This window comes from Crocodylus porosus, unplaced genomic scaffold (genome assembly GCF_001723895.1).
Source record: "Crocodylus porosus isolate Cpor-Errol unplaced genomic scaffold, CroPor_comp1, whole genome shotgun sequence".
NCBI lineage: Eukaryota > Metazoa > Chordata > Crocodylia > Crocodylidae > Crocodylus > Crocodylus porosus.
The window spans coordinates 5,381,888-5,405,721 of NW_017728926.1; the positions used below are offsets into that span (position 1 = coordinate 5,381,888).

The window sequence follows — 23,834 nt, forward strand, 5'->3', positions numbered from 1 at the left end:
GGTAGATATAACGCCTGTTTCCAATGCCAGCTGGGTTCTGGTTCATTGACGGACAGCTCAATCTGTAACAGTGGCTGCTAGGGACACCCAGTCCAGGCTTATAGGGTAAATACTGGGCTATGCCAGTTTGGAGCATAAATTGGATGAGAGGCATTAACTATCAGGGCTGTTAAAGCTAATCCAGACTGAATAAGCAGGACTGGCCCCACTCCCTGAACAAAAGATTAGAAGCCAGTACCTCGTGCAGTCTCATCTGGGCTCTGCCACTGACTTCCCTTCACAGTCTTGGGCAAGTCACAGTACTTTTCTCCTCTCATCTTCCCACTCTGTCAAATGACATTAATGCCCCAGAGGTAGTTAATACATTTCCAGTGAGTGAGTGCTTGGGAGAGGCAACCAAGGTATTTGATAAGGAAGAGAGAAATGCAGTATGTCAGGAGTACAGCAAGTAAGGGAAAGTATAAGAGAACTTTTTTTTATAGTGAATTCCCTACAAAATTATAATGCTCAATATGGCATTTACTTTATCTTTACCAAGGCTTACTCAAGAATATAGCTTCAAATACTACTGACTTCACTCAAACCATTCTTTTAAATATCAGTTCCATAGGGGAATGAGGATGGGATGAGATTTATAATAATCAATAAAGAGCAAACACTTAGCCAGATAGAGTTTTCCTTTTCCAAGAACCAAATTCAGTCCAGGCATAATCCAACTCAGCTCTAATTGGCTGTAGTTTTAAATCTCCAGTACATATGGTTAAAACCAGAGCAACTTCAAAAAGAGAGTTGTTCACAGACCTCAAAGTGGATTTCTATGAGCAGTCTCTTTCATACAGGAGGCAAAATTGTTAGGGCTTTTCTAAACAGCAGCTTCATTAGAGGGAGAGTCTTAATTAATATGAACAAAAATGTCTCAGCTCAGCCTAGTCATTTCTTTGTAGGAATAGTCATAAAACGTGAAAAGCCCCAGGAACACCCTAGTAAAAGTGAACCGGTAGTTTTACTGAAATTCATATGGGAAAATAGGAACTACAGAACCCCCGGTGCCATCTCAATTTTTACTGTGCTCCTGCAACTTTACATTTGAATCAATAACTATTTTAATACAGGGAGTTTGGAAAAGTTTGATTCAAATTCGTTTGACACAGTTCCATCAACCTCCAGTTATAGAGCCATTCTGCATATGACTTATTAAATATTTAAAAGATTTCTATTATTGAATTAACTATTTATTGATTTATAATTTAAAAGATTTATGCTTGGCCATTAAAAAAATTCCAAACTGACTTTCACTTAAAGAGATGTCAGGTGCCATTTGCTGCTAGTGAATGTCTAATGTACCCTTTTCACCCCCGGAGTGAAGAAAGGACAATTACTCAAGGACCTCTGGTTCAATATTCATACTGTTTAGATGCTGAGGTCTGTGGCTGCTTTTTTTCCCCCGGCATTAGGTCATGCTCGGCAGCTTCTATCCAGCCCACAAAATCTCAGCTATGGTGGAAATGCACAGCTTGTAGTTTCTCTCTTGTTACATTTATTGATTTGCATCCTGGATGAATTTCACCAGCTTTTGTGCAAGTCGCTTATTGTATTTGCATTGCGACGACGCTTGTTCTGGAATCATGAGGGCACAAGCACGCACACACATGCCCCCCAACCCCCACTTCTCTTTTATCAGTGCAGTGATAGGCTTCCAATCTACAAAACATTCAAGTACATATTGTGCTACTTAAAGTTAAGAGTGAATTCAAGTGCTCTGCTGAATTGGGGCCACAGAAGTAACAATCTATCCTTAACATATTTAACTCTAACTCCTGACTTTAACTTCAACCCTGCAACGTAAGGCCCCGCTTTCAAGCAAATTCAAAACAGCCTCTAAGAAAGAGCTGGAGCAAATAATAATAAATTACCTTTCCTGAGCACCTTTTATCTGAGGCTCACAAATTGCTTTACCCACATTAATTATTTAAGTATTGAGAACAGCCTGAGGGGGAACTATTACCACGGTACTCATTTTCCTAACAACTAACCTAAGGACCAGGGAGGTTAAGTGACTTGGCCAAGGCTACAAAGGAGTCAGTAGCAGAGATGGAAGCAGACTACAGGAGTCCTAACTTGCATCCTGCTGTGGAAACTAGCAGTCCCAATGGTGTCAGTGAATGTATTTGTCACAAGAAAGGAGAAGAGGCCAAGCTGGAATGCATGCTGAGTATACAGCCTTAAGTGCATTGCCAAGTACAAGCAGAAGTAATGACTGGATTGAAAAAAAGCACATGTGAGGAAATTTTTGTACACAGCTAGTAAGGGTCTGACTCAGATAAGGATCTATTCTTGCTTATTTTACTTCTGACTTTGGGGACCCAAACTTTAGTGATACACATTTTTCTGCAACCGTTCCCTTGGCTGCACATCAAAACCACCCAGGGTAATTAGCACAGATCTGTCAGACAAAACTACAACAGAGTAATGTGTGATACTCTGGAAATCGCTGCTCCAGCTTCTCCAATCAGTGAATTATAAATAATGATTCTCCGCATTGGAAAGAGTTCCTACTATAAATAGCAACTATTTTAAGACTCCCATGTAGCCTTCCTTAATGGTATTGCTGTGGGATAGGGATTAACCTTAGGAAGATAATTATTGGAATATCAGACAAAAAATTATGACTAAGTGTATTAAAACTGACATAATAGAGAAAACAAGGGATCATGGGGCTAGAAAAAAGAGAAGCTCATTTCAGTATGATATTACCACAGGAAAATACTTTAAAAAATATGTATAAATATTGTACTTGCTGTCACCCAGCGGTTTGATTTTGCTCAGCAGTTCATATGCTCAGGATCTATACTGCCCATGCTTTACTTGAGAAAAGCACACCATCAGGGATATTTCAGGTCCTCTGTCTCTTGTTGTACTTCTTGCTTCTTTTCTACCTTCCTCTTTGGCAAGATGGATGTCAGGGGAAATGATGTTGCTTGGCTGAGGCACAGAAAAGAGAGAAAAACAGCCCCTGACAAGGCTCAGTCTTCTGGACCCCATACCTGCTATTTAGATGTCTTGTTTTCTATATAGTCAATCAGCACAAGAACAGGGCATTAGGGATCCAGTCTTCTGGATTCATTCCTCATTCTGCTACCGATTTGCTGTGTGACACTGGCATGGCCCTTATGGACAGATTCAGCAATTCTGAGCCAGGTACCAGTCCACCAGTGTTCCCACTGACCCCAGACAAACTCGGCCAGGATATCCCCTCCACCCCATTTTCTCTTCTCCTTACCCAAGACAAGCGTCTTATGAGGCATAATTGTCTGGCCCATGTGAACAGGTCCTTAGCATTATAAAGGCAAACTATTACTTGCCAGCACTTCCCTGCCTTTCTGTTTTGTGGTGGGTAGATTCATAACATAACATTCCTAACTGTCTGTTAGGATTTTCCAAGATACGAGACATGGGAATTTGAAACACAGTCCAATCAGACTTCCCAGCCGGCTGGGGAATCTACGTGCAGAAGATTTGATCTGTACATAGACATTTCCCCCTCGAAACCAGCTGGTTTGGCAGCTACCAGTGATCATAAACTACTGGGGAGGGTGGGCTCGAGATTCAGATCCAGTTCCCAGCAGAAACACCCTCACTGAGATGGGTGGGAGATGGACCAGGCCCTCATTGTGCAAGAGCCTTTTGAAACATGCCCTGAGTTCAGCAGGAGATGAGGATGTTCCCCCTCTAGGGACAAAAGTGACAGACAAGGGCTATACCGGATATGTCAGTTTTAATGGACTGGAAACTAGAGAGGCCACAACAAGGAGACAAAATGAGTGTCTGCCTGTCTCTTAGAGGCACACCTTCCATGCAGAGTCAAAGCAGAACTGTCTGCCTTGTCAACACTGATTAGGAGCTGCATCTTCACTACTTGTTGGTTCTCCATGGAAGGAGAAATAACAGCAAAGTGATTGCAACTGGAATTACCATAAACTCTCAGCCATTAAACCAGTCATGTGGGCTACTGGGGTCCCTCAGTCTGAGCAGCCACACACCAAGCAGCCCACCAAACAAATTCAGCTAGCAACAAGCGGCCGTTTTGAAAGGCATGGACAAACCTGCAAAGACCTGGGAATAAGCCTGCGTGGTTCACAGACTTCTTTAGAAGGCCTTGTTCCAACAAGACTGGCTCTCTCATGACATCTCTCCCCATCTTTCTTCCAGATCTGACTTGTGCTTTTACACCGCATCTCTCACTGGCAAAAACTGGAAATGGGAAATATGTATTAGACATTCTTGTGGCTCTTAAATGTTCCATGTATGTCTGACATACAAATGTTTAAATATGAACCTGATGGAACACAATAGCCAGAAACTTGAACAGGGAGCTGTGGTTTCAGTGTTTTTGTATCAAAATGGGAAATCAGATAAAAATTATGACAGACAGACAGATTTAAAATGAGTTGACACAAACTGCATAGTTCTTGACAGGCTCTTTTATAGTAGCCTGTATTATTCGCTAGGCGGATAAGGAACACGGCCACAGATTTGATCGGTAGATCTCAACCCAACGTATACTACACTGGACTGATTGAAAAGGTAGACGAGATTATTTCACAAATTGAGGTTCAACCAAGCTCTACATTTAACTGTAATCTCTGTATGCTGAGATTAATAGAACATCACTCGGTGACTGAGAAAGCAAGTTATGATGAAGAAGCTGTTGAAACAGGAAACAATTGATTTCCCTGGAGACCTGTAAATCCACCTACGATGTTCTTTCAAATTCTCTGTTATTGCTGTAAAAATTTTAAACACTAGTAAGAGGGTGACCATTTACCCCGAGACAGGACTTTTGGATTCTGGGGTTGGGTTTGCAAACTTATTCAGTGTGCTTAGCAGATACAGAAAAAAATTGCATGGACCTCCTTAGAGTGCCTCTGGAATGCATGAGGTCACTCTTCAAAACAGTTACAGTCAAGTGAGAGCCTCCTTGCCTTTATTTTTCCTTCGCTTCCCCACTTATTACGCTCCTGCCCTCACACATCATTCTCTTTCCTCCAGAATGTCATTTCAGGGCTGGGGGGGTCATTGCCCCATGTCCCATATCCGGGAAGATTGTGAGCCCTGTGGTAAAGAGCTTGCAAGTCAGTCCTGCCGTACACATTCCTTTTAACAGTCTAGTGACAGCATGTCATAAATCCTGACCAGGCCTGCAGCAATCTGGCCAAGGGGACTTTAATACCAGAGGATTTATTTTATTTTATTATGTTTATTTTAAGTCAACTAATTTTATACTAAATTAGGTCTGATGGAGGGCTGGGTATTTTGCCAGCATTTAAATTGAGCCACACAAGGAGAGGAGGCCAGGTACCACCTCAGCATGAGAAATCAGCTCTGGTCACTTAGGAATCATGTCAGGGCAAATCTGGAATCTGAGGATATCACTGCCCAAAGCAAACCCTTGATTTAAAATATATACTGTATCCTCAGCATTTAGACAGCAAAGCATTTAAATATGCTTCTTGGGATAGTTATCAGGGAGGATTTGTAGGTACCCATTAGTGGGTGCCCATTAGACCGCTTGGGGAAGAACAATTGTATGGCAAAGTGTCTGAGCTGGCATGCAGAGATGGAGGTTCAGTTCTTCGTTGTGTGATCATGGATCAATCACGTCATCTCTGTGCTGCAGTTCTCTGCTGGTAAACGAAGATCACGCGCCTTCTTTCGTCTGCACCTAGGGTCCATTTAGATTATATCATGTCAGGACACAAACTGACTCTTCGTATGCATTGGTACAGCACCTATGATCATAAGACCCCCATCCTGAGTCGCCCTCTAAGTAACAACTCCTACAGAACTCGATGAGCAGCGGGTGACAGGTTTCGTTCTTACAAGAATCACAAAAAGTGGAAGATAGTGCCTGCTCCTGCATAAGTCATTTACCAAAAAACTAATTTTCAGGCAAAAACTACCTATAATCTTTACCTGCACTGATATATTACTGATTTCTTAAATATAATATCTTTAAGACTATGCATATGGGACCCTCATTTTTCCTCCAGGTAGGAGAGGAAGAAAGGGCAGGGAGAAGATCAGTCTAAACTAGCATTGTCATGATTGTACATCCCACCCCTCAACAAAACATCACCTGTAGTGAAAGAATTTGCCAAGTGGAAACAGAGTGCTTTGCTCTGTAGAAGGGCAGCTTGAAAGCTGTGCATAAACAGGCCTGACTTTCCCCTGTATCCACTAAACTGATAATCTCCCCAGTCAGAACTCATACAGTAGTAACACCTATATGTTGAGGTGGCAGCATGAAATGTCATCATCACCACTTTCCAAAGCAGAGATCAGGGGACCCGACCCAGGTCACACAGTGGCAGAGCTGCAAAGAGAAGAGGCTGAGCTCTTCTTGACAAGGTAGGCAAGCCCTGACCAGGCACTGGTTAATAGTAAATGGTAAGAAACACACAGGGATTCAGTCTCCGTGCTCATAAGCCAGGGGACCTCCCCTACATGAGGGGTATTGGGTGCGAGACATTTATTTTGCTTCTTTTGCTTATGTGACTTTTCACCTGAAGGAGCAGCAGGCACACACGACAGGGCAGCCATAGGCAGTGGCACCATGCAAAAGACAGCTCAAGAGAGCAGGGCAGCTGGCTGGATACTGCCACCCTGGCAGCAAGTGACGGGAAGGGGAGCCTCTGTGGCTTGCCCAGCTTGCTTCCTCCCAACCTGAGATTCAGAGCAGTCTGCGGTGCGCTGCAGGATGTGAGAATCTCCCTACCCAAGTCCCGGAGCAGAGGAACTGCAGCTCAGCAGCACCGTGCTCTCCAGACCTTCACTCCAGACAAAATTCAGCGTGCAGGGAAGAAAGTAACACGTATTTTGCCTGCCCGCTGCAAATGCTTTGGATTCACACAAATTGAGTAAATGAACAGCTTTGCTTCCCAGGCCTTTTCCTGGGGCTCCCTCAGCTGTGCCCACTCAGGGGGTCTTTGGCATGGCCTGAAATTCCAATCCCCGTGCCAGTCACTTAACACTATTAAACACTGCAGCCAGGTTCCCTCCACACCCCTGGAGTTTAGGAATGCAAAACACATTGCAACCAACAGGTTACATTTACCAAAACCTAGCCATGCGTGACCTCACTATGTGAACAGCCGATTCTTATGTTTCTTCATCAAGGAGTTTTTCCCTGCTCCTTTCTCAGCTGTACAGTGTCTCTACATTTTTTTTGGCTTGAGGTCTCTGCCTAATTATCTGTAACCTTCTGTTCGAAGATCGCTGTCCTGGCCTGATAAAAACCAGTAACTTTGAAAGCAAACTGGGTCTTAATTTTCCTTGACAGCCCTTCTTGAAACATGTGGGCAAAGTCCTGGCTTAATTAAATGCACATTCGTATTCCAAACAAATTAAGTACAATTAAGGACTCTGAGTTATGGGTATCTATCACTCGGAGATGTTTTTGTAAAAATTACCACATTTAGATCAAAGGCAGAGGACCCTTTGCTTAATTGCTTCATTAGGGCCCGATGCGATAGGCTTCATAAATACAGGGGCTGATGTCTCTTTGGGAATTGCCCAAAAGACGGCTCTTAAAGTAATTGCTTCCATATTTCTCTCCGTGCAACATTCATGTGCTCACTGATCAAAATGGGTTGGCTCTCAGGAATTCAAGTGAATATGGGTCCCTTGTTATCTTCCAACAGCATGACTGTGGCGTGATTTTCAGAGCTGGGCTAGGTTTGGGTCACTGGCTGTTACTAATCCAGCTTCTATTGTGGGTTTCTACAACTCAGTCATACTGGGCAACACCTGGCCACACATGCCGGACAGGCCCAAAATGCTTGTTTTTAGGTAGCCCTGTCATCTTTCAGATATCAAAGGCTGTCAAGCAAGGCACATGGGTTTGGTTTGTGTTTACTTCTCACAGACAGTGTTTAGGTACCACAACACTACAGAGAGAAAATGTTACCAGATTTTCTGCTACTTCTATCCCATTGGCACCTCCAGTGGAAGAAGATGAAACAGTTCCACTTTTGGGGTTATCTATAATTGGTTTAGTTGAATTGGCCCTTTTGTTATTAGTTTTTTGACCCACCCAAACTCTTCCATGGGACATATATTGAGCCAGGACTCAAGCCATAATGGAAGCAAAAAGGGAATGTAAAGGGGATGTTTATCCCTGTTTAAATTAAAGTGATTAATTGCATAAATACAGTGAGGATACTGAAAAGGAAGGGTCAGTCTCCCCTGCTAAATGCAAACACAACTAAGGAAAGATAATTATCACAGGGAATCCAGGACAAAACCATTTTTAAAGGGTCATTAAGAATAGCATATTTATCAGTGCAGTAGACGTGTTTACTTAAGGCCTTTACCCAGAAAGAAAAACTTTTCCATTTTTTTCATTTTGAGAATTCCCGAAGCACACATCCAGTCAAGTGTCTTCTGTTTTGCCCTTAGAAGGCTGATGCAAATGTCAGAGGTTTTGTGTCATTAAGGTGTAAGCAGTTGCTGGGAGTTTGTGGCTGAAGCCCAGACAAACTCTAGATGAATTTTTAACAAGATTGAGCTCTATGTAAGCCTGTAACCTGGTAGCCCCTTAAGCCAGTGATTGTTTATTATTGCAATGCATTAGATCAGCAAATACACTGGGAATATTAAAAAAGGGTCTTTGGAATGTGAGAACACAGATAAAACAGGCTTAAAAAGGAGGGAAAGAACTGGTCTCTTACAACTAAAAGCACTGGTTGGGGTACTAAGGCGGGCTTTGGTGACAGCATTTTAAGAATTAGGGGGATCAGTGTTTTCTTATCGACGGAGTAGAACTGACTGCCTGTCTTAAAATGATGATGACCTCATTTTAATTTCTTGTTGGACTTTGTGAATGACCCAGAACATATTTTATTAATCTGATTTAGTTCAAAAGCACACTGAATGCAGATACTGGTTTCCTTCCTCCTTCTTTTTGTATGTTGTGTTCATGATCTTGTCCTAGATGACACTACTGGGAGTGGGGCAGACTTTCATCTGCCCAAACCGAAATAGTTTCAGTGCATCCAGCAACACAGGCATGGCTGCTAGCTAGATCGCAGAGCTGGTTGGAAAATGTTAAGAATTTTCACTACAATTTTTGGATTTTGGATTTTTCCTGTAATATTCCTTTCTTTTCCTAACCCCCCCCCAAAATGAAGCCTCCAAATTTCTCAGTGTTCAGATTTCCTATCGCAGTCTTCCTTTCTTTTCTTTCTCTTCTCCTTCCTCCTCCCCACTTTTTTCCATGTTGCTACTGCAAAAGAAGGGAGATAGGATAAGATAAATGGAAAGAGGAAAAGAAAAAAGCAAACATCCCCCAATGCTTTCATTTTTTATTTTAATTGAAAAAATTAAATTTATTTTTCCCTGAAACATTTCCATTTAAGAAAACAGGCATTTTTCAGCCCTGAAAAATTTCAGTTTAAGAAATCAGGCATTTTTCAGTGAAGACACCACTACTCCTACAGCACTGCTGGTAACCAACATCCTCACCAGATATAATTCAACTGTATACTGATTCTCTTTTCTGTTTTTACCATAATCCTATGTTAGGATGTTCTGTAGTTTCAGCAAGAGCAACAAAGAGGACAGTATTGACAAAACTGAAGGCAAGACACCACAGAAAAAGTACAACATGGGCAGGAATCATAGGATCACCAGGCTCAAGATCATCTACCCCAACCTCCGAGGCTCTGGTGCTAGGAGGATGGGAACTTCATAGATTCCTAGATGAGATGAGATACTCCTCTTACATTGATCCATCCAACATAAATAATCTACAATAGACAAGGAACCGCCTCGAGCGAGAGAACCCCTGTGGCCTATTCTGGAGAGCCTGCCAAACCAGGGAATAATTGTTCCCTTTGAGACTCTGAACACCTCTCAATCAGGAACTGATCTGAACCACACACCGACTTCCAACACTTCACCTTAAACAACTGAATTACTACCAAGTAATAGCTTCATCTGTACTGTTACCATGGACTTTAAGATGATAGGTCCTATGCCAAGTCATCAGGGTCTTCAAGCCATCCAGCCCTCTACAAGTTGCAGATTTGACAATGATACGGCTGACAGCAACAGGAAGACATGAGAACTGACCGTGCTTCAATAGTCACGAGGATTAGTTTAATAGTTTGTGCTTCATTGGTTCCCTAAAGTTGTCATTAGCCGGATTTCCGTTAGCAACACAGTCCATCAGCTTCCAATGGTGGCAAAGACATAACTACATGTTTTTTAGGCTGCTGTATTCTCCAAATCAGTTTTGCTCACTGCTAAGGAAAAAAAAACCACAACCCAATAACCACCCAGATTGTCCAGTCCATGACTGGATAGCTGGCAACAGAAATCCTATTTCTAAACTGACCCTTGCATTCCAGCATTACCTTCATTAATTCCACAGTCTCACATTTCTAGGAAGATGTCAGTCATGTATGTGATTTTTCTATCAGCTATTAATGCCAGATCACAAGGTGAGAAAGCAGGGGTTTTAATCTCAAGACCCTCAGGAGATGGAGCTGAATACATTTGGTATGAGCCTTATGTCTGAAAATGTCAAGGATAAATATTTTTAAAGTAGAGGGTGCTGATATTAATGTGTAATCTTAAGTACTGTAGATCTGCCTGAAAACACAGCTCCTTTCAACATCATTACAGTTGTTTAGCTGTAATCAGCATATATCTATCTCCTGCTTCCCATTAATTTTGTTTAAATCATATAACTGGGCACCTTTACCTTTAGGTATATATACATTTCTGTGCAGCCTGGGAAATAATTTGAGGCGGTTTTAAATACATCTGCATTGACAGGATGTCTGCTCCTCTATCTGGAGGGAGTAAACTATGGAAATAGCCTTCCCGCCTCCAAACCTTGTTTGTTCTCATGCTCTCAATGTTTTACTGTTCCTTTGTCCTTTCTCATCACCATGTTTCCTGGCAGTTTGCGTAACTCTTTGCTTCATGTATAGCTATGTGGACCACAACATAGCAACCTATTTTTGGATTCCCCGTTTCTAGCAAATTCACATGTAAGGGATTGATTGTGTAATCTCTATTCATGTTCAGTTGTATTTTGCAAGGGGACGTCATCCCATATTAACCAGTGGATCTGCCCTTGTATAAATATACAACTACAGCCTGTGAAAGGTGACAGAATCAGGCCCTAAACTATAGACGTGCCCCACTTGATGGCTTCTTTGCCAGCAAAACACATAACCTGATAGCCTCACTGTGCACCAGCTTTCTAAAATGCACACACCAGCCCATCTTTCAGGCGTAGGTGTCCCCAGCAGCTATACACTGGAAATTTATTCTGAGGCCCTACTAAAAGGCCACACGTACATTCTTAAAATTGATACGTGGCGATTGGCCCTGCAGCTTACCCCCAGCCTAAAAAGTTCCTCTCTAAAGCCTGGTGGTCACAGAGGTTTTTCCAGTGCATAAGGCTCTCTTCAAAATCACTGAAGCAGTAACTGAATGCACACAATGGTGTGCACCTGCAGTGCAGGTGGGACTGCACTTTGGAGGTCTTCAGCACTGGGGGTGAAGTTCCTATTAAACAAAGGCAGCTTCACCCAGATGTGCGCATTCAGGTGCAGTGTCTGACTGACTGCAGCAGCTGCTGACTGCACGACCTTCTTTTGGGGTCCACCAGGTGTATCTTGGTGAGTGAGAACGTTTTGGGGGAAACAGCATTCCCTTCTGAAAGCAAGAAACCCCTCAGTGCACCAGTCACTAAGTCTCATCTATAGGCAAGGATCCAAGGTTACTGGCATGACACTATTTACATGCCATTGGCTCCAGCCACATAGGAGTTGACTGGTACAGAGAGGGCTATGCAGTTTAACTTGCAAAGAGTGCTACTATGCAGTGGCTGCTATTGCCTTTGCATGATATGCAATTATGTCTTTTCCCCAACACTGCCAAATGATGGGCCTATTTCATTCCAATAGCCAAAGGCTCATGATTACTTGATATAAAAATTGTCATCCTGTCTAATGATCTGGATGAGGCATATGTTTATGTGTGTGTATAGAAGAGAGAGAGAGATCTCTGAGGACATGTACATGGCGCAGATACTCCTCACAACAGTTCCTAGATAGCTGTTTCTATTACTTGAAATATGGATCTGAGACTGACTTCAGTTGCTAACTGCCTTATAACTTATTGTCATACTTATTCTATGCAGTTACAAATATCTTGTATCTGGAAGCAACACAAAAGAAGTCTCCTTTATCAAGTCAATCTCAAACCCCATTATGTTCCTCTGCAACCGTTTCCGTAAACATTCAGCAATTTTCGGTGTCTGAGTTGCGCAGTTGAAGAAGTGCATAAACAGGCTCCACTGAAATGTGAAGATGACTGATAATGTAGTAACACTGAGACCCCTTGCTGTGATTATTACCCCCTGAGTGCTCCTTACAGAATGTGCCTCTTATCTCACACTGACAACGCTAATAGAATATGCATAGCCCTATTAGCATACAAGATAATAGCACCCTGGAGGGGACAGAGCCATAAAACTTTAAGTAGAAATCAAAACAGAAGGAGGGAGAAAAAGGGAACATTGTCACAAGGAAAAAAAAAAAAAAATAGAGCCGGAGGGCAAATTTTGCTGCAGTGAACACACGTAGTCATAATTCTTGTGCTAGTCACCATGCAAATGGTAATAGGCTGTAGTCCCATGAATACTATCAGTGCCATGTTTGCTGTGAAACATTAATTGAGATAATGTGCCCCTTTCCGATGCAGTGGGGAGTCGTATGTCAAATTGTACCATAACAAAATTATGGCAACATCTGCAAGAAATATACAACAGTGATCAGGGTGCCTTGCATTATATTAGCCCAACCAGTGCATTGCCTTCTGCAGCTGGAGCCCAAGGAAGCACTCAGGTTTGCAAAATCTCCCCTTGTAATCTTTGCTACAGTGTGCAAGTCAGCAGAGACTAGCAGCTGTTCTTATAGACAACGCACCTATGCCTGAACAAGCTTAATTTTCCAATGCTATGGGCCCTGGAAAAGGAGCCCACTGAAAGTCTTGCGAGTTGTGTATGTTATCTCTTGACCCTACTTCAGTCACTGGATTAAACCTCACGCAGTTCTTTGAGTGCAGGGGCCTTCCCTCAGTCACGTCTGCCCAGTGCATTCACATTTGTTCCATGTAACCCTCCATTGTACCAGACCTTTCACAGCTCACCCAGGGCTGGCAGTCAGCCATGCATTCATAAGCTTTCCATCTTACAGCAATAGCCAAAGTAAATCTTTCAGTGCTTGGCACAAGAGTGTGAGTTCAATAAAAAGGCTTCAAACAAGTATGAGATGGCTTGTCTCTAAACAAATGACGAACAGTGTGCCTTCCCAGTGCTCATTGTGGTTCAGTTCCTGTCTACAGCTAAATCCAAATAACCCCCAGCAGCATTGCTGACAAGTCTGTGTGGTGAGCTGATCACCTGTCAAGTGGCTATGAAAGTATCTATGCACCTAGGCTCAGCTAGGTTGAAAGGGGATGACCTGTCCCTTACTGCGAGGGGGAAGGGGAGACAAAAGAGTCCCTTTTAGTTGTCTGGATTATGAGAGTTGAAGCCTTCCGACATTAGCACTGCCTGTGTCAAGCCCAGGGTAAGTGCTCTACGGACCTCTGTGTGCTTTTTCTTCTAACATGTAAAGATGGTGTCATGAAGTAACAAGTGTTGGACTCCTGTGGTGCGTTCTGAAGGATCCTGCGCGGTTTTGTGGGATTCTTCACAGAGTTTCGTGGTGGTTTCTATAGAGCTGAGCTCTTTGTAGAGTGCCTTTGTGGTGCAAATTCTTGCAGCTTGTGTGAGTTCGCCTCACTTTATTGGACTGGATGTCACTTTACGTTGATAATTTCAGCAATTAGGATGCAGCTTGGGAAAGATGTTAGCAAAGAATATCAAAGTATCCTGGAGAAAGAATGGAAAGCTCAGTAAAGACTGCCCTTAAATGGGGTCTGCCTGTACGCCTCTACTAGAAAGGATCTGCACTGGCTCAGAGAACTTCAGGTACTACCACAAATAATGATTTTGGAGATTTGTGAGGGGTATTTTGATCACTGCTGCCTCCAATAAGGCAAATTCTAAATATTGAATAATCTCCCAAAAGAAATGGTAGTTATTCCTCCTTTTTTGGGTAGATTTTATATTAGCTTGAGCAAAATACTAGTAAAAAGGAATAAATCATATCATAGATCATTTCCATCTCTTACTTCTCTAATGCCATGATTTTCTGGTGACTTTCACAATCTTTAAGGACCCAATCATTTCTAAAACATTTTCTATGTACAGAAATGACATTATAGCTTTGGACAAAGCAGATTAGCCAATGCTGAAGCATCTTTTCCAGAAGAAGTCAACTAATGTCAAATTGCCACTAGACAGTACCTCCAATGACAGGTCATTGAAAGTGGGCAGATCTACACATCAGATCATGGTATTTAGGAGCCAATTATGTTGGTTAAGCAACATATTACATACTATATTTGTAAAGTTAAACTACCCCAAAGTAGACACTTGGGTTAAATTCAATGAGTGTAAAGTAGGAGCTTTCCTTTTTACCATCTGGAATTGAGATCGCTTTTATTTCATATACAGTACCAGTGCTGAGCACAAACCGTTGTTCCAGCCTTGGAATAAGCTTTTATGGTCCAATTCTTGCTAAAGGGAAATCCTAACATTTATTGCCTATACACATGTTTTCCAATCTGGTGAATAAGGAGACCACAGAAGACTCAAAGGATTTGGAGTCATTTCTTACCTTAGCCAAAAATATCCCGTGGAACTTTGGCCAAGTCCCTTATTTACCCGTTTTCCATCAGGAATGTGGGGACATACTTTTCCCAGAGCTGTTGCAAGAATGAAGCCCATGAATGAACGGAGCATTCAGAGATGACACCCAAGTGAAAGTCAAGAAACACAGACTGACTTTTATCAGACGCTGGTGGCAAGACTTTTTGTTGCTTAATACAGAAGGTAAAGCATATGGAAATGTACTGAGATAATTCTGGTACAGATGCTTGTTAATTAAAGATACAGCAGTTTCCAGCCAGAAAGCTAAAATGCATAAGACACCAAAGCCCTCCCCAGTATCTTTCTCATCAAGAACTCATGAAATAGTTGTAATGTAAATAGAAGGTCTTATTGACATAAAAGATCGACCATGTGGGCCCAGATCTCCATTGGCATAGCCTCATTTGAGTCAAAGCAGTTATTGTCAGGGTGTCTAAAGCTGCAGGTTCAGAAAACTGTACTCACAGAACTATTTCTTCCTAAAATGATCCATTGCACTCAAATTAGAAAGAACCCAAAGACAGCAATCTTATTTTTGTACATCAAGGATTATTCAGGGTATGCAATTATTCTGACTTCCGCATTTCCTCCCAACTGCATGGTGCTAATATTTTCTATATTTCCTATTAAAATCCTGAGAACTGGATGGATCAATGCCAGTGTTTAAATAACTATTTTTTTTTCAAAGTGACAATGAATGGCAAGGGAATTGATGGCTTGGTTTTTATTTGTCACATACTACATTTGATTCGATACACATGAAATCCCATGGGAGGGCTCTTGTCATTCTAACATAGCTGAGAATATTTACTAGAAGTGGGTTAGGACACAACGATCTTAGAAAAAATATTTGATAGAGGGAGCGATTAATAGCTCTTAAGTTTAAACGGCTTCCCCGGGCAAGTTTCACCAAGAATGCTAAGCGCTTTGGCCAACGAGTTAATATACTGTCATCACTCCTCACGACACAAGACGTCCAACTGACCTCTCTCCTGCCCAAGCCTGTTGTTCTCTTCTGGGTTATCCTTGGGAATAATTAACATAAGAAATGCTAATCAATTACATGGAAGTTACCGAAAATTTCATGCACCATAGAAGAAAGAGGTGCCCTTCAGTTTAAACTTCTGCCTCTTATTTTATGCAGGATCTCCCTCTTCGGGGGTCTTTGTTTCAAAAGGCCAGAAGCCCCACACTTGAGTCTTGTAAGCCGAAGAGAACTCAGATGTGAACTCAGGTCCCAGTTCAGGATAGCACGGATCTAAGTGCTTCGCAACAAAGACTGGACTTAAAAAATTCAAGATGTGCCTTATAAATGCGTCAGGAATAGAAGCAGAAGTTGGCTGTGGAGTATTTGTGCCTTTCTAAAGCTATGCTCCGACTTTAAACGAGGAAGGTAAGAGTCTTCCCAACTGAGGTGACTGGTTTTAGTTAACAGCATCAACTTTGATGCCCAAATAATTGTTCTACAAATAAATATAGTAATCAAAAAGCATTTCCCCCACACAGGCTTTATTAGAACAAGAGCCTTATTTAGAAAACATTATCTAGGAAAATCCTTAATAGCCCAGGACATGGAAGAAGCAATACAGTGCAGTCTGGATGTTGTTCTATATTTATTAAGTTGTACCAGGGCCCATTTAGCAGCAGCTCTGCAGTTTATCACGTAAATATCGAATGCCAAATAGAAAAGGGAAGAAAATAACAACATAAAAAATTTATCTTTTGGGGGGAAAAAATGGGGCTGATAATGTGATTGTGCCTTCAGCTGTAATGGCTAATGTCCCTGTGTAAGGGTGGGGTATAGAAATATTCCACAGCTGAGGGACGGGAGGGGGGAAAAAAAGAAGAAAGGGGGCTTAGCTGCTGTTTGTTTGTTTTAAAGTGTATTCTGGTTGCAGGCTAGGTCAGCGGGTGGCCAGACTGAGAAAATGAGTCCCCCGGGCTGTAATAATTGTAACTGTCAGGGAAAAAAGTCAAGGTCTCAGATAGCACTGGTCTGCTCTGACTTCTGACCATGGAGAAATATATATGAAAACTATTGCCTGAGGCACTCAGGGAAGAAACCAAGAGGATTTAACTCCTGGTGGTTTGTGCTCATGAATCTGAGAGCTCATTTTGCACTGCGGTGGGTTTTATCTTTATTGTTATTTTCATTTGTTGTTTGACTGGAGTGAGAGAGGTTTCTTTTCCTAGTGCCCAAACGGTGATGTAATGAACACCAATTACTAGATTAGGCTTTGCATAAAAGTGCCATCAACAGCACTGTAGGGATAATCCATCAATCTGGACTAGATATTTACAAGGGACCGATTCTGATGGCCCGTGCAGTATGGTCTTGGTACACCTAGTACATAGGCCTGGCTGCCTTTGCTGAAGTTACCCCAGATATATCGCAGTGCAAGTCCTTTGGCTTTACCAGAATTACTCCTGACATGAAAAATGTCAAGGTCTCAAATTGAGGTGTATGTGGATTAAACAGGCAAACCACGAGACAGTCCACAAGCCAGGCTTGTTTCCAATAGGGAAGTCAATAAAAAGAAAAAACAAAACAAGAAAACTGGCTAACTTAACAGGCCAGGCTTTTCTCAACACAGTGAACTATCTTCCTTTATCAGCCAAAGTTTGGGGGATTCTCAAGAAATGATCACAAAGATGTTCCAGTCCATGGACTCACCATTTGGTTGCTGGGATTATAGTAATTCCTGATGGAAAACCTGCAGGCAGTGGGGACCGCTTCCGGTCCAAGCTGCTGAAGGAGATGGGGCCAGGTATTTGTGCGTGAACATCTCTTGAGATTTAAATATACTGCTTGGTTTTGGTAATAAGGGGGTGGGGTCTGTGTAGGTCTACTTGAGAGGGAAGTTTGCACACTTGACTTGAAAATTCCTCTTCCAACTCAGTTCTCATGGCCCTGCACACAGGCCACATTAGCAATGGTGCTGGGCAGGGAGCAGTCAATGGCTTATGCGTTGTGCCTGGCAGATAAAATCCACTGCAGAATACCCAGGGCCGATTTACCATCTGGAGTAGAAGCACTTCTGGCCTGTGCACCTTTTCCCTGCAGCTGGGTATAGACGCTAGCTGCAATTCACAAGGGGAGAGATTGTACCTCGCTGTATTCCTCATATGCCACATCATGGAAGAGATGACATGGGTTTCTTGTATTTTTCATGTAACCCTACTCCTTTCCTTTGCTAGGGGTTACATGGGCCACTAAAACAAGGCAGGGGGACTTTCTATGCTTTGGCAGCTGTTTTGCTTCCTCACTGGAGGAACAACAAAATCTTTTGGGTATATCTGCCAACCTGAGTTGCGTTGCAATGTCTGGCTTAGGGTTAGAAGCTCAGCTCTTCCATTTGGTTTTCTTTCGGACCAGAGAGCTTGCGCTGACTTTGAAAACCCTTCTCATTGAAAGCATCATCAGTCCACAGGCAGCCCCAGAATACTGCTGCTGTAATGAATCATAATATACTAATGGGAAGGGGAGACGTGCTGTTAAAACATTTTGCCCATATTTAATATCCACTTATTAGTAAGGGGAAGGAAAGAGTTGATTTCCATTGCCCAAGCTAAAGTAAACCAACAGCATAAATATAAAAGAAAAAGTAATTATTCTGTTTTGCTGGTCTGAAGTGTTACTGGTAACAGAAAAGAGGATTTTTGTTAGATTAATATTTTATGTTGAAAGCATCCTTAATACAAAATTGTGCAACTTTGAAAGACCTCTTCTGGACTGAACCCACAGTCCTAGCACATAGTATGGTCAATATGATATTTCAAAAATACCATGCTTTGGTCCAGAAGTTGAGAGCTTTACCATTAAAATAAGACTGAGAAAATACAGCCAGTTGCTTACACAGCAGCTAAGCACCTCACTTTTCCCCAAGATCTGACAAAAGGGCTCACCAGGTCCCACCCATGATGTGTGAAGAGTGAGTATGTCTCATGGAGGAAATATGTATGAGGATAAAGTATATAAAAATGGATGTTTCCAGCATATTAGAAGCAGCTTTCCTTCTTTTGTTTCAGCAGCCTCGAATCTCAGTAATTCCCCTTATTGCTCACTGAGTACCACGGAAAACAATGAATGAGACAGCAGGCCAAAGAAAGCTGCTAAAGCTAGGAAAGCTGCTCTGTGAAAATTGGGAGTACTGGTATGGGATCCCATTTGAATTGGGTTTTGCTCTCTGTAACAAGGTAATACACCATGGGGTTTTTCATAGATTTTAAGTCCAGAAGGGGCCACTAGATCAGCTCACTGGAGCCACTGAAGATGAGACCAGGAACCCGTATCTGACTACAGCAGTCTGCCAGAGAGGCATGTCGTCTTGAACTGAATGCTTCAAAATGCAGAGACACCCTGATTGTTTGTCCCATTATTTCAGTCACCCGTACCCATTAGATTTTGTGCCTTTGTTTTCACTTTAAACTTCCAGCCATTCATTCTTAGGGTGCCTCTCCTGTTGCTTGGGAAGATGCATATGTCCCATAATCAAGTTGCTTCTTGATCTTTTCTTGACAAGGACAAGGTAATGGCTCCAATTTGAGAATCAGGAGCTGTGGTCTCTGGGCACAGGAATAAGCCCAGCCAGGAAGCAGGATCTAAGGCTATTCAAGCATTCAGGAGAGACCCACAGTCAGTGAAGCAGTAGTGTCACCACTCCTCCAGCTGCAGAATGCAAAACCTTGCTCTGTATTTTTTTTTTTAACCTTTTTGCATCTTGTATTTCTTAATCAACGCATGCTGAGGGATGGGACTTGGGGCTGGAGACTCTCCCCACAGGCAGACTTGCCGAAAACACTGGCATAGTTCATGACTGGATTTGCAGGCAGAGAACGCGATGCCATAGGAGGTGCAGCTGTGTTTCCTGTGCAGCCCTGTCTCTTCACGCTTGGGTGAGGTGCTGCACCGTGTACCTAGGGGGTTGCAGCAGCCCTACCTGTGGCTTGCTAATGCTGCTCGCGCCTGGACAAGCACATGATTGTACAAGCGGTTTGCTATTTTAAGGTGCAGGTGGTGCAGGCGGCGCAGGCGGAAGATCTCAATGTCACCACGAGGCAGGGAGGGAGGGTGTGAGGAGGAGGAAGGCAGAAACCTTCACCACTAATGTCAATTTTCTGCATCAAATATTTTGATAATTAAACAAAGCTGATCAAGAGAGGAAAACAGCATGTCTCCAGAGCTCAGGAAGCACAGGCCCATTAAATAGAAGAGTCAGAAAGTGCCAGAGGCGGCAGCCTCAGATTAATGACACTCCAGTAATAGATTTTCCCAGGCACAGTCACACAGGAGACAACTACTGTGTAGCCAGAACAGCGATGAGGCTGTTAAAGCAACAGTAACATTAAATCACCTGGTACCATAGGGTGAGGGGGATGGATGGGAGAGCATTGACTCCTGGCACTGAGGAAGGTGTAACCCTCAATCTGGTTTCAGGCAAAGAAGCTGGAACCCAATGGTCATTTGCCCTAGGGAAAAAGGGCAGCTTAGATGTACAGCCTGTATAAAGGGAGGTAAATGTTAGCACAGGAGCCATTGTGAGCCGAGCACAAAAATCTCTCCTGGTGCGTGGAAGATGCATTTGAGATCAGGGAGCGGTAAAATGCTATATATACTGCTTTTCCTGAAACTGACCCAATGTGTTTCAATTAGATCATTCTTTAAAGAAAGAAAGATAGATAGATCTTCATTATATATAATGTATAAAGCATCAGGAGCCAGTTCCAGTGCTGGTGCTGCTCCCTTGACTTTGATGGGGTTAACCCAGGGGATGAATTTGTTTAAATTCAACTCAGCTCAGGAACCAAATGGGAAAACAGCCCTGTTTTCTTATGATCAAGCCCATCTTATCTTGCCAGTGTTTGAACTGATCCTCCTTGAAATGTCCATCTTGTCTGAATCATTTCTATCCGTTTTTATAATACAATAATAACAGAAACGAGGGCTTCTCCTGAGCCGGGCTGGCATGGATTAGGGTCCCCACCACGAGCGCGCTTCGCTCACAGCCGGGATGGATAGAAACCATATGAAGTGGCTGAAAATCGGAAACAACTTTTTAGACGTACTTGAATCCTGATACGATCACATCACAGAGATGGGTTAAATTTATGATCTTATCTGGGAGTTTTGTTTGTAATCAATCCCAGACCTACTGGCGTTTGCTCCCTACCAGCTTGTGATTTCCCTGTGCTAACAAGGAAAATTTGGGACATCAAACTATCAGGGAATGAAGCCAAAATATGATATTAGCAGATAAAATCAGGGCTGGAATGCAACCCTCCACCCCCACCCGAAACTGGAAAATGATGGGCCTTTGCCGCATGTGAATTTTAGTGTTTGCTGAACATGGCAGAACGTTGCTTACACAAACAAGAACGTGTGCAAATCACGTGCAGTGGAAACCCAGCATTTCCTGGGCAAAAGCCTCAGGGGGGAAAGCAAGCAATGTACAATGGAGCCCTTTTGAGGTTGCAGAACAATTTCACTGTGGAAAACATTACCTCTTCTAACGTGGAATTCATCCCAAGCAGAGGAATGTGCAACAAAAGCTACCACTCATGGCCCAGACTCTTCCCACTAAAGTCATCCCACTGGGACTGTGGGATTTCCAGGAGACAGAAGCTGAATAAGCATTTCCTATAAACCCCCCAACATTGGATAGACTTGTCATTCCACGCCTGTAAGTGCCAATGACGAACAGTCCATACTAAAGCACCAGTTCAGCTTACAATAAAATGACCACTGGGTATCAGAAGATACAACTTCACAGACAACTCTCTCGGCCTCTCTTCTGCAGGAATATGCTACAAAAATCTTGTAAAGTTGCTGTGGAAATTATAATTTCTCCAAGTGTTTTGCTTCACTGGGATTGCTTGCTCCCATATTTTTAAAAAGTTGTTGTGCAAAGGAACTTATCTAGTCTAGTCATAGCCACCTCTGGATACTTTTCTCTAGAGACTAGCATGCATTATTTTAATTAGCGAGATCAATTTTGTGTATGCAGCATGTGACTTGTGTTCAGAAACAGCTGCTGTAAAGATCAGGCCACTTTGCTTCACAAATGCCCAGGGAAGATCCCACTGGGTAGCTGAGCAAAAGGAACCATGATGTGCTGGGCAGAGAACAGGCTAAGGAGTCAAACAGCCTGGGCTCTATCCCCAGCTCTGACAATGGCTCACTGCATGACCCTAGGCAAATCCCTTTGCCACCCATTCCCCAGCTGTAACATGATGACAGTGAGACTTAGCCAAATCTCTAGAGGGCCTGGATGAAAAACGTTATAGAAACACTGACCATTCCTACTAACTGGCCAAATACAGATCTCTTTATTCTCCTTTGACAGACCCAAATCAAGCAAGTCAATAGGGAAATAACTTGAGTAAATACTTGACTTTCATCTGTTATTATTAACCAGCTTGGCTGAAATAGAAACCTCAGCAAGCTAGAACATCACCCAAGACTAAAGCTTATTTTGGACAGTCAGAAAGCTTTGGTAATTTTGTTTGTGCCTTTCAAATCTCCCTGGAGCTCCAAATATTTTGTTCCAGCCAGGATAGGAATCAAATATAATGTAATGCTATGAGTAAGGCTATTTTCAGCTCAAAACTAGGATAAAACCTGTTCTCACCAGATTTCCAGCCTGTTCTCCAGAATAAACATTCTGGAACAATTTTTTTATTTTTATTTTTTATTTTTTTGGGGGTGAGGGGGGGTTGGACATTTATCTAAACTTCTATATATCTTTGGTGTTTCCCCCAGTTCTCAGTAATGACTGAGGCAGACTGAAATTTGGGTCAGAAGTGTCAAGCTGATTATATAAATGAAACCAATCTGCTTGACCCTCCTCACAGTGAGACACAAATTAATATATCCATCCAGATGAACTGTAATGTACAATAAGCAGATTCCCATGAGGGCATTATTTCAGCTGTCTCTCTTCCTTTCTCAGGTTTCTGGTTCCTTCTGGGTTGTTTTGAATTTTTTTCCCTCCAGGAGTGGGACCTGCTGGTCTCCACTGCAACAAGTGAAAGTGAAATAAAGTGGAGAATGGCTGTACCTTTTACATCCAGGGACATTCAGTCTACTTCACAACAGTACCAAAAAAGATCATGCATAACTCATAGGGTTATTTAGACTACACTGTAAACTCTTATACTTCTAACACTTTGTCCAGATGTCCAACTTCAGACTCCTGAACCAAGTTTTATTCATCCAGTTCAGTCAAGCTGTATGCTCAAGAGTGGGGGCAAAGAAAGTGCTTCAAGGACATCCCCAAGACCAACTTGAAAAAATGCAACATTGACATCGACTTGTGGGAGACTATCACCCAAGACCTCGCCAAATGGAGGAAGAGTCTGCTGCAAGGATCTCAGTACTCTGAAACCTCGCAACAACAACAACAGAAGACAGAAAAGCTGAAGTGGCAGAAACAATGTGTTGTGGACCAAACCACGAATCCAGAGCTGCCCACCCCACTTGGAAACAACTGCATGCATTGCAACAGAGTCTTTGGATCTCTGATTGGCCTCACCAGCCATCTTTGGACCCACAGATAAGACAGTCATGGAAGATAATTATCCTCGACTGTGAGGGATTGCCAAAGGAGAAGAACTAGCAAATGTCCAGTTGCAACCAGTTGTCAGGTAAAGATTTAAGAGAAATCATCTTCATTTGTATTCAGTATCTAGAATGTCCTTTCAGACGGCGTGAAGCCCTCCACTGTGCCGAATTGTCAACTTCTCATCTCTGTTGTGATTAATTCTGAGACAGATAAAGGAACAAATCCATGAATGTTCCAACAGAGTCTCATTATTTCAACCCTTTTCAGTCTTTTTCCATATGGAAATTTCTTGCTTTCCTACAAACAAACAACGTGTGAACATTTTCAATATAGGAATATTTCTCATAAATAAAACCTTTGGTGGACTGTCTCCAGTTGCTTTGTAAGCCTGAATTCTCCCCCTCCCTTCTGGACTTGGAAAATGTTATAGATCCAAT

General features: G+C 42.5%; 2 long non-coding RNA genes across 5 annotated transcripts in view; both read right to left on the reverse strand.

Annotated features, from left to right (window-relative positions):
* LOC109314229 overlaps positions 1–23,834 on the reverse strand; it is a 34,135-nt gene that overhangs the window by 7,747 nt on the left and 2,554 nt on the right. For 3 of the 4 annotated variants that reach the window (XR_002102253.1, XR_002102254.1, XR_002102252.1), the window contains exons 3-5: positions 4,104–4,251; positions 2,881–2,982; positions 239–326 (exon numbers count right to left, since the gene is read on the reverse strand). This is a non-coding gene — a long non-coding RNA (uncharacterized LOC109314229). The remainder of the gene's footprint in view (positions 1–238; positions 327–2,880; positions 2,983–4,103; positions 4,252–23,834) is intronic. The other variant, XR_002102255.1, reaches the window with a different exon arrangement.
* LOC109314230 lies at positions 15,947–23,118 on the reverse strand. The gene is made up of 3 exons (XR_002102256.1): positions 19,260–23,118; positions 17,873–17,879; positions 15,947–15,960 (listed from the first exon to the last, which is right to left on the reverse strand). It is a non-coding gene; the product is annotated as an uncharacterized LOC109314230 (long non-coding RNA).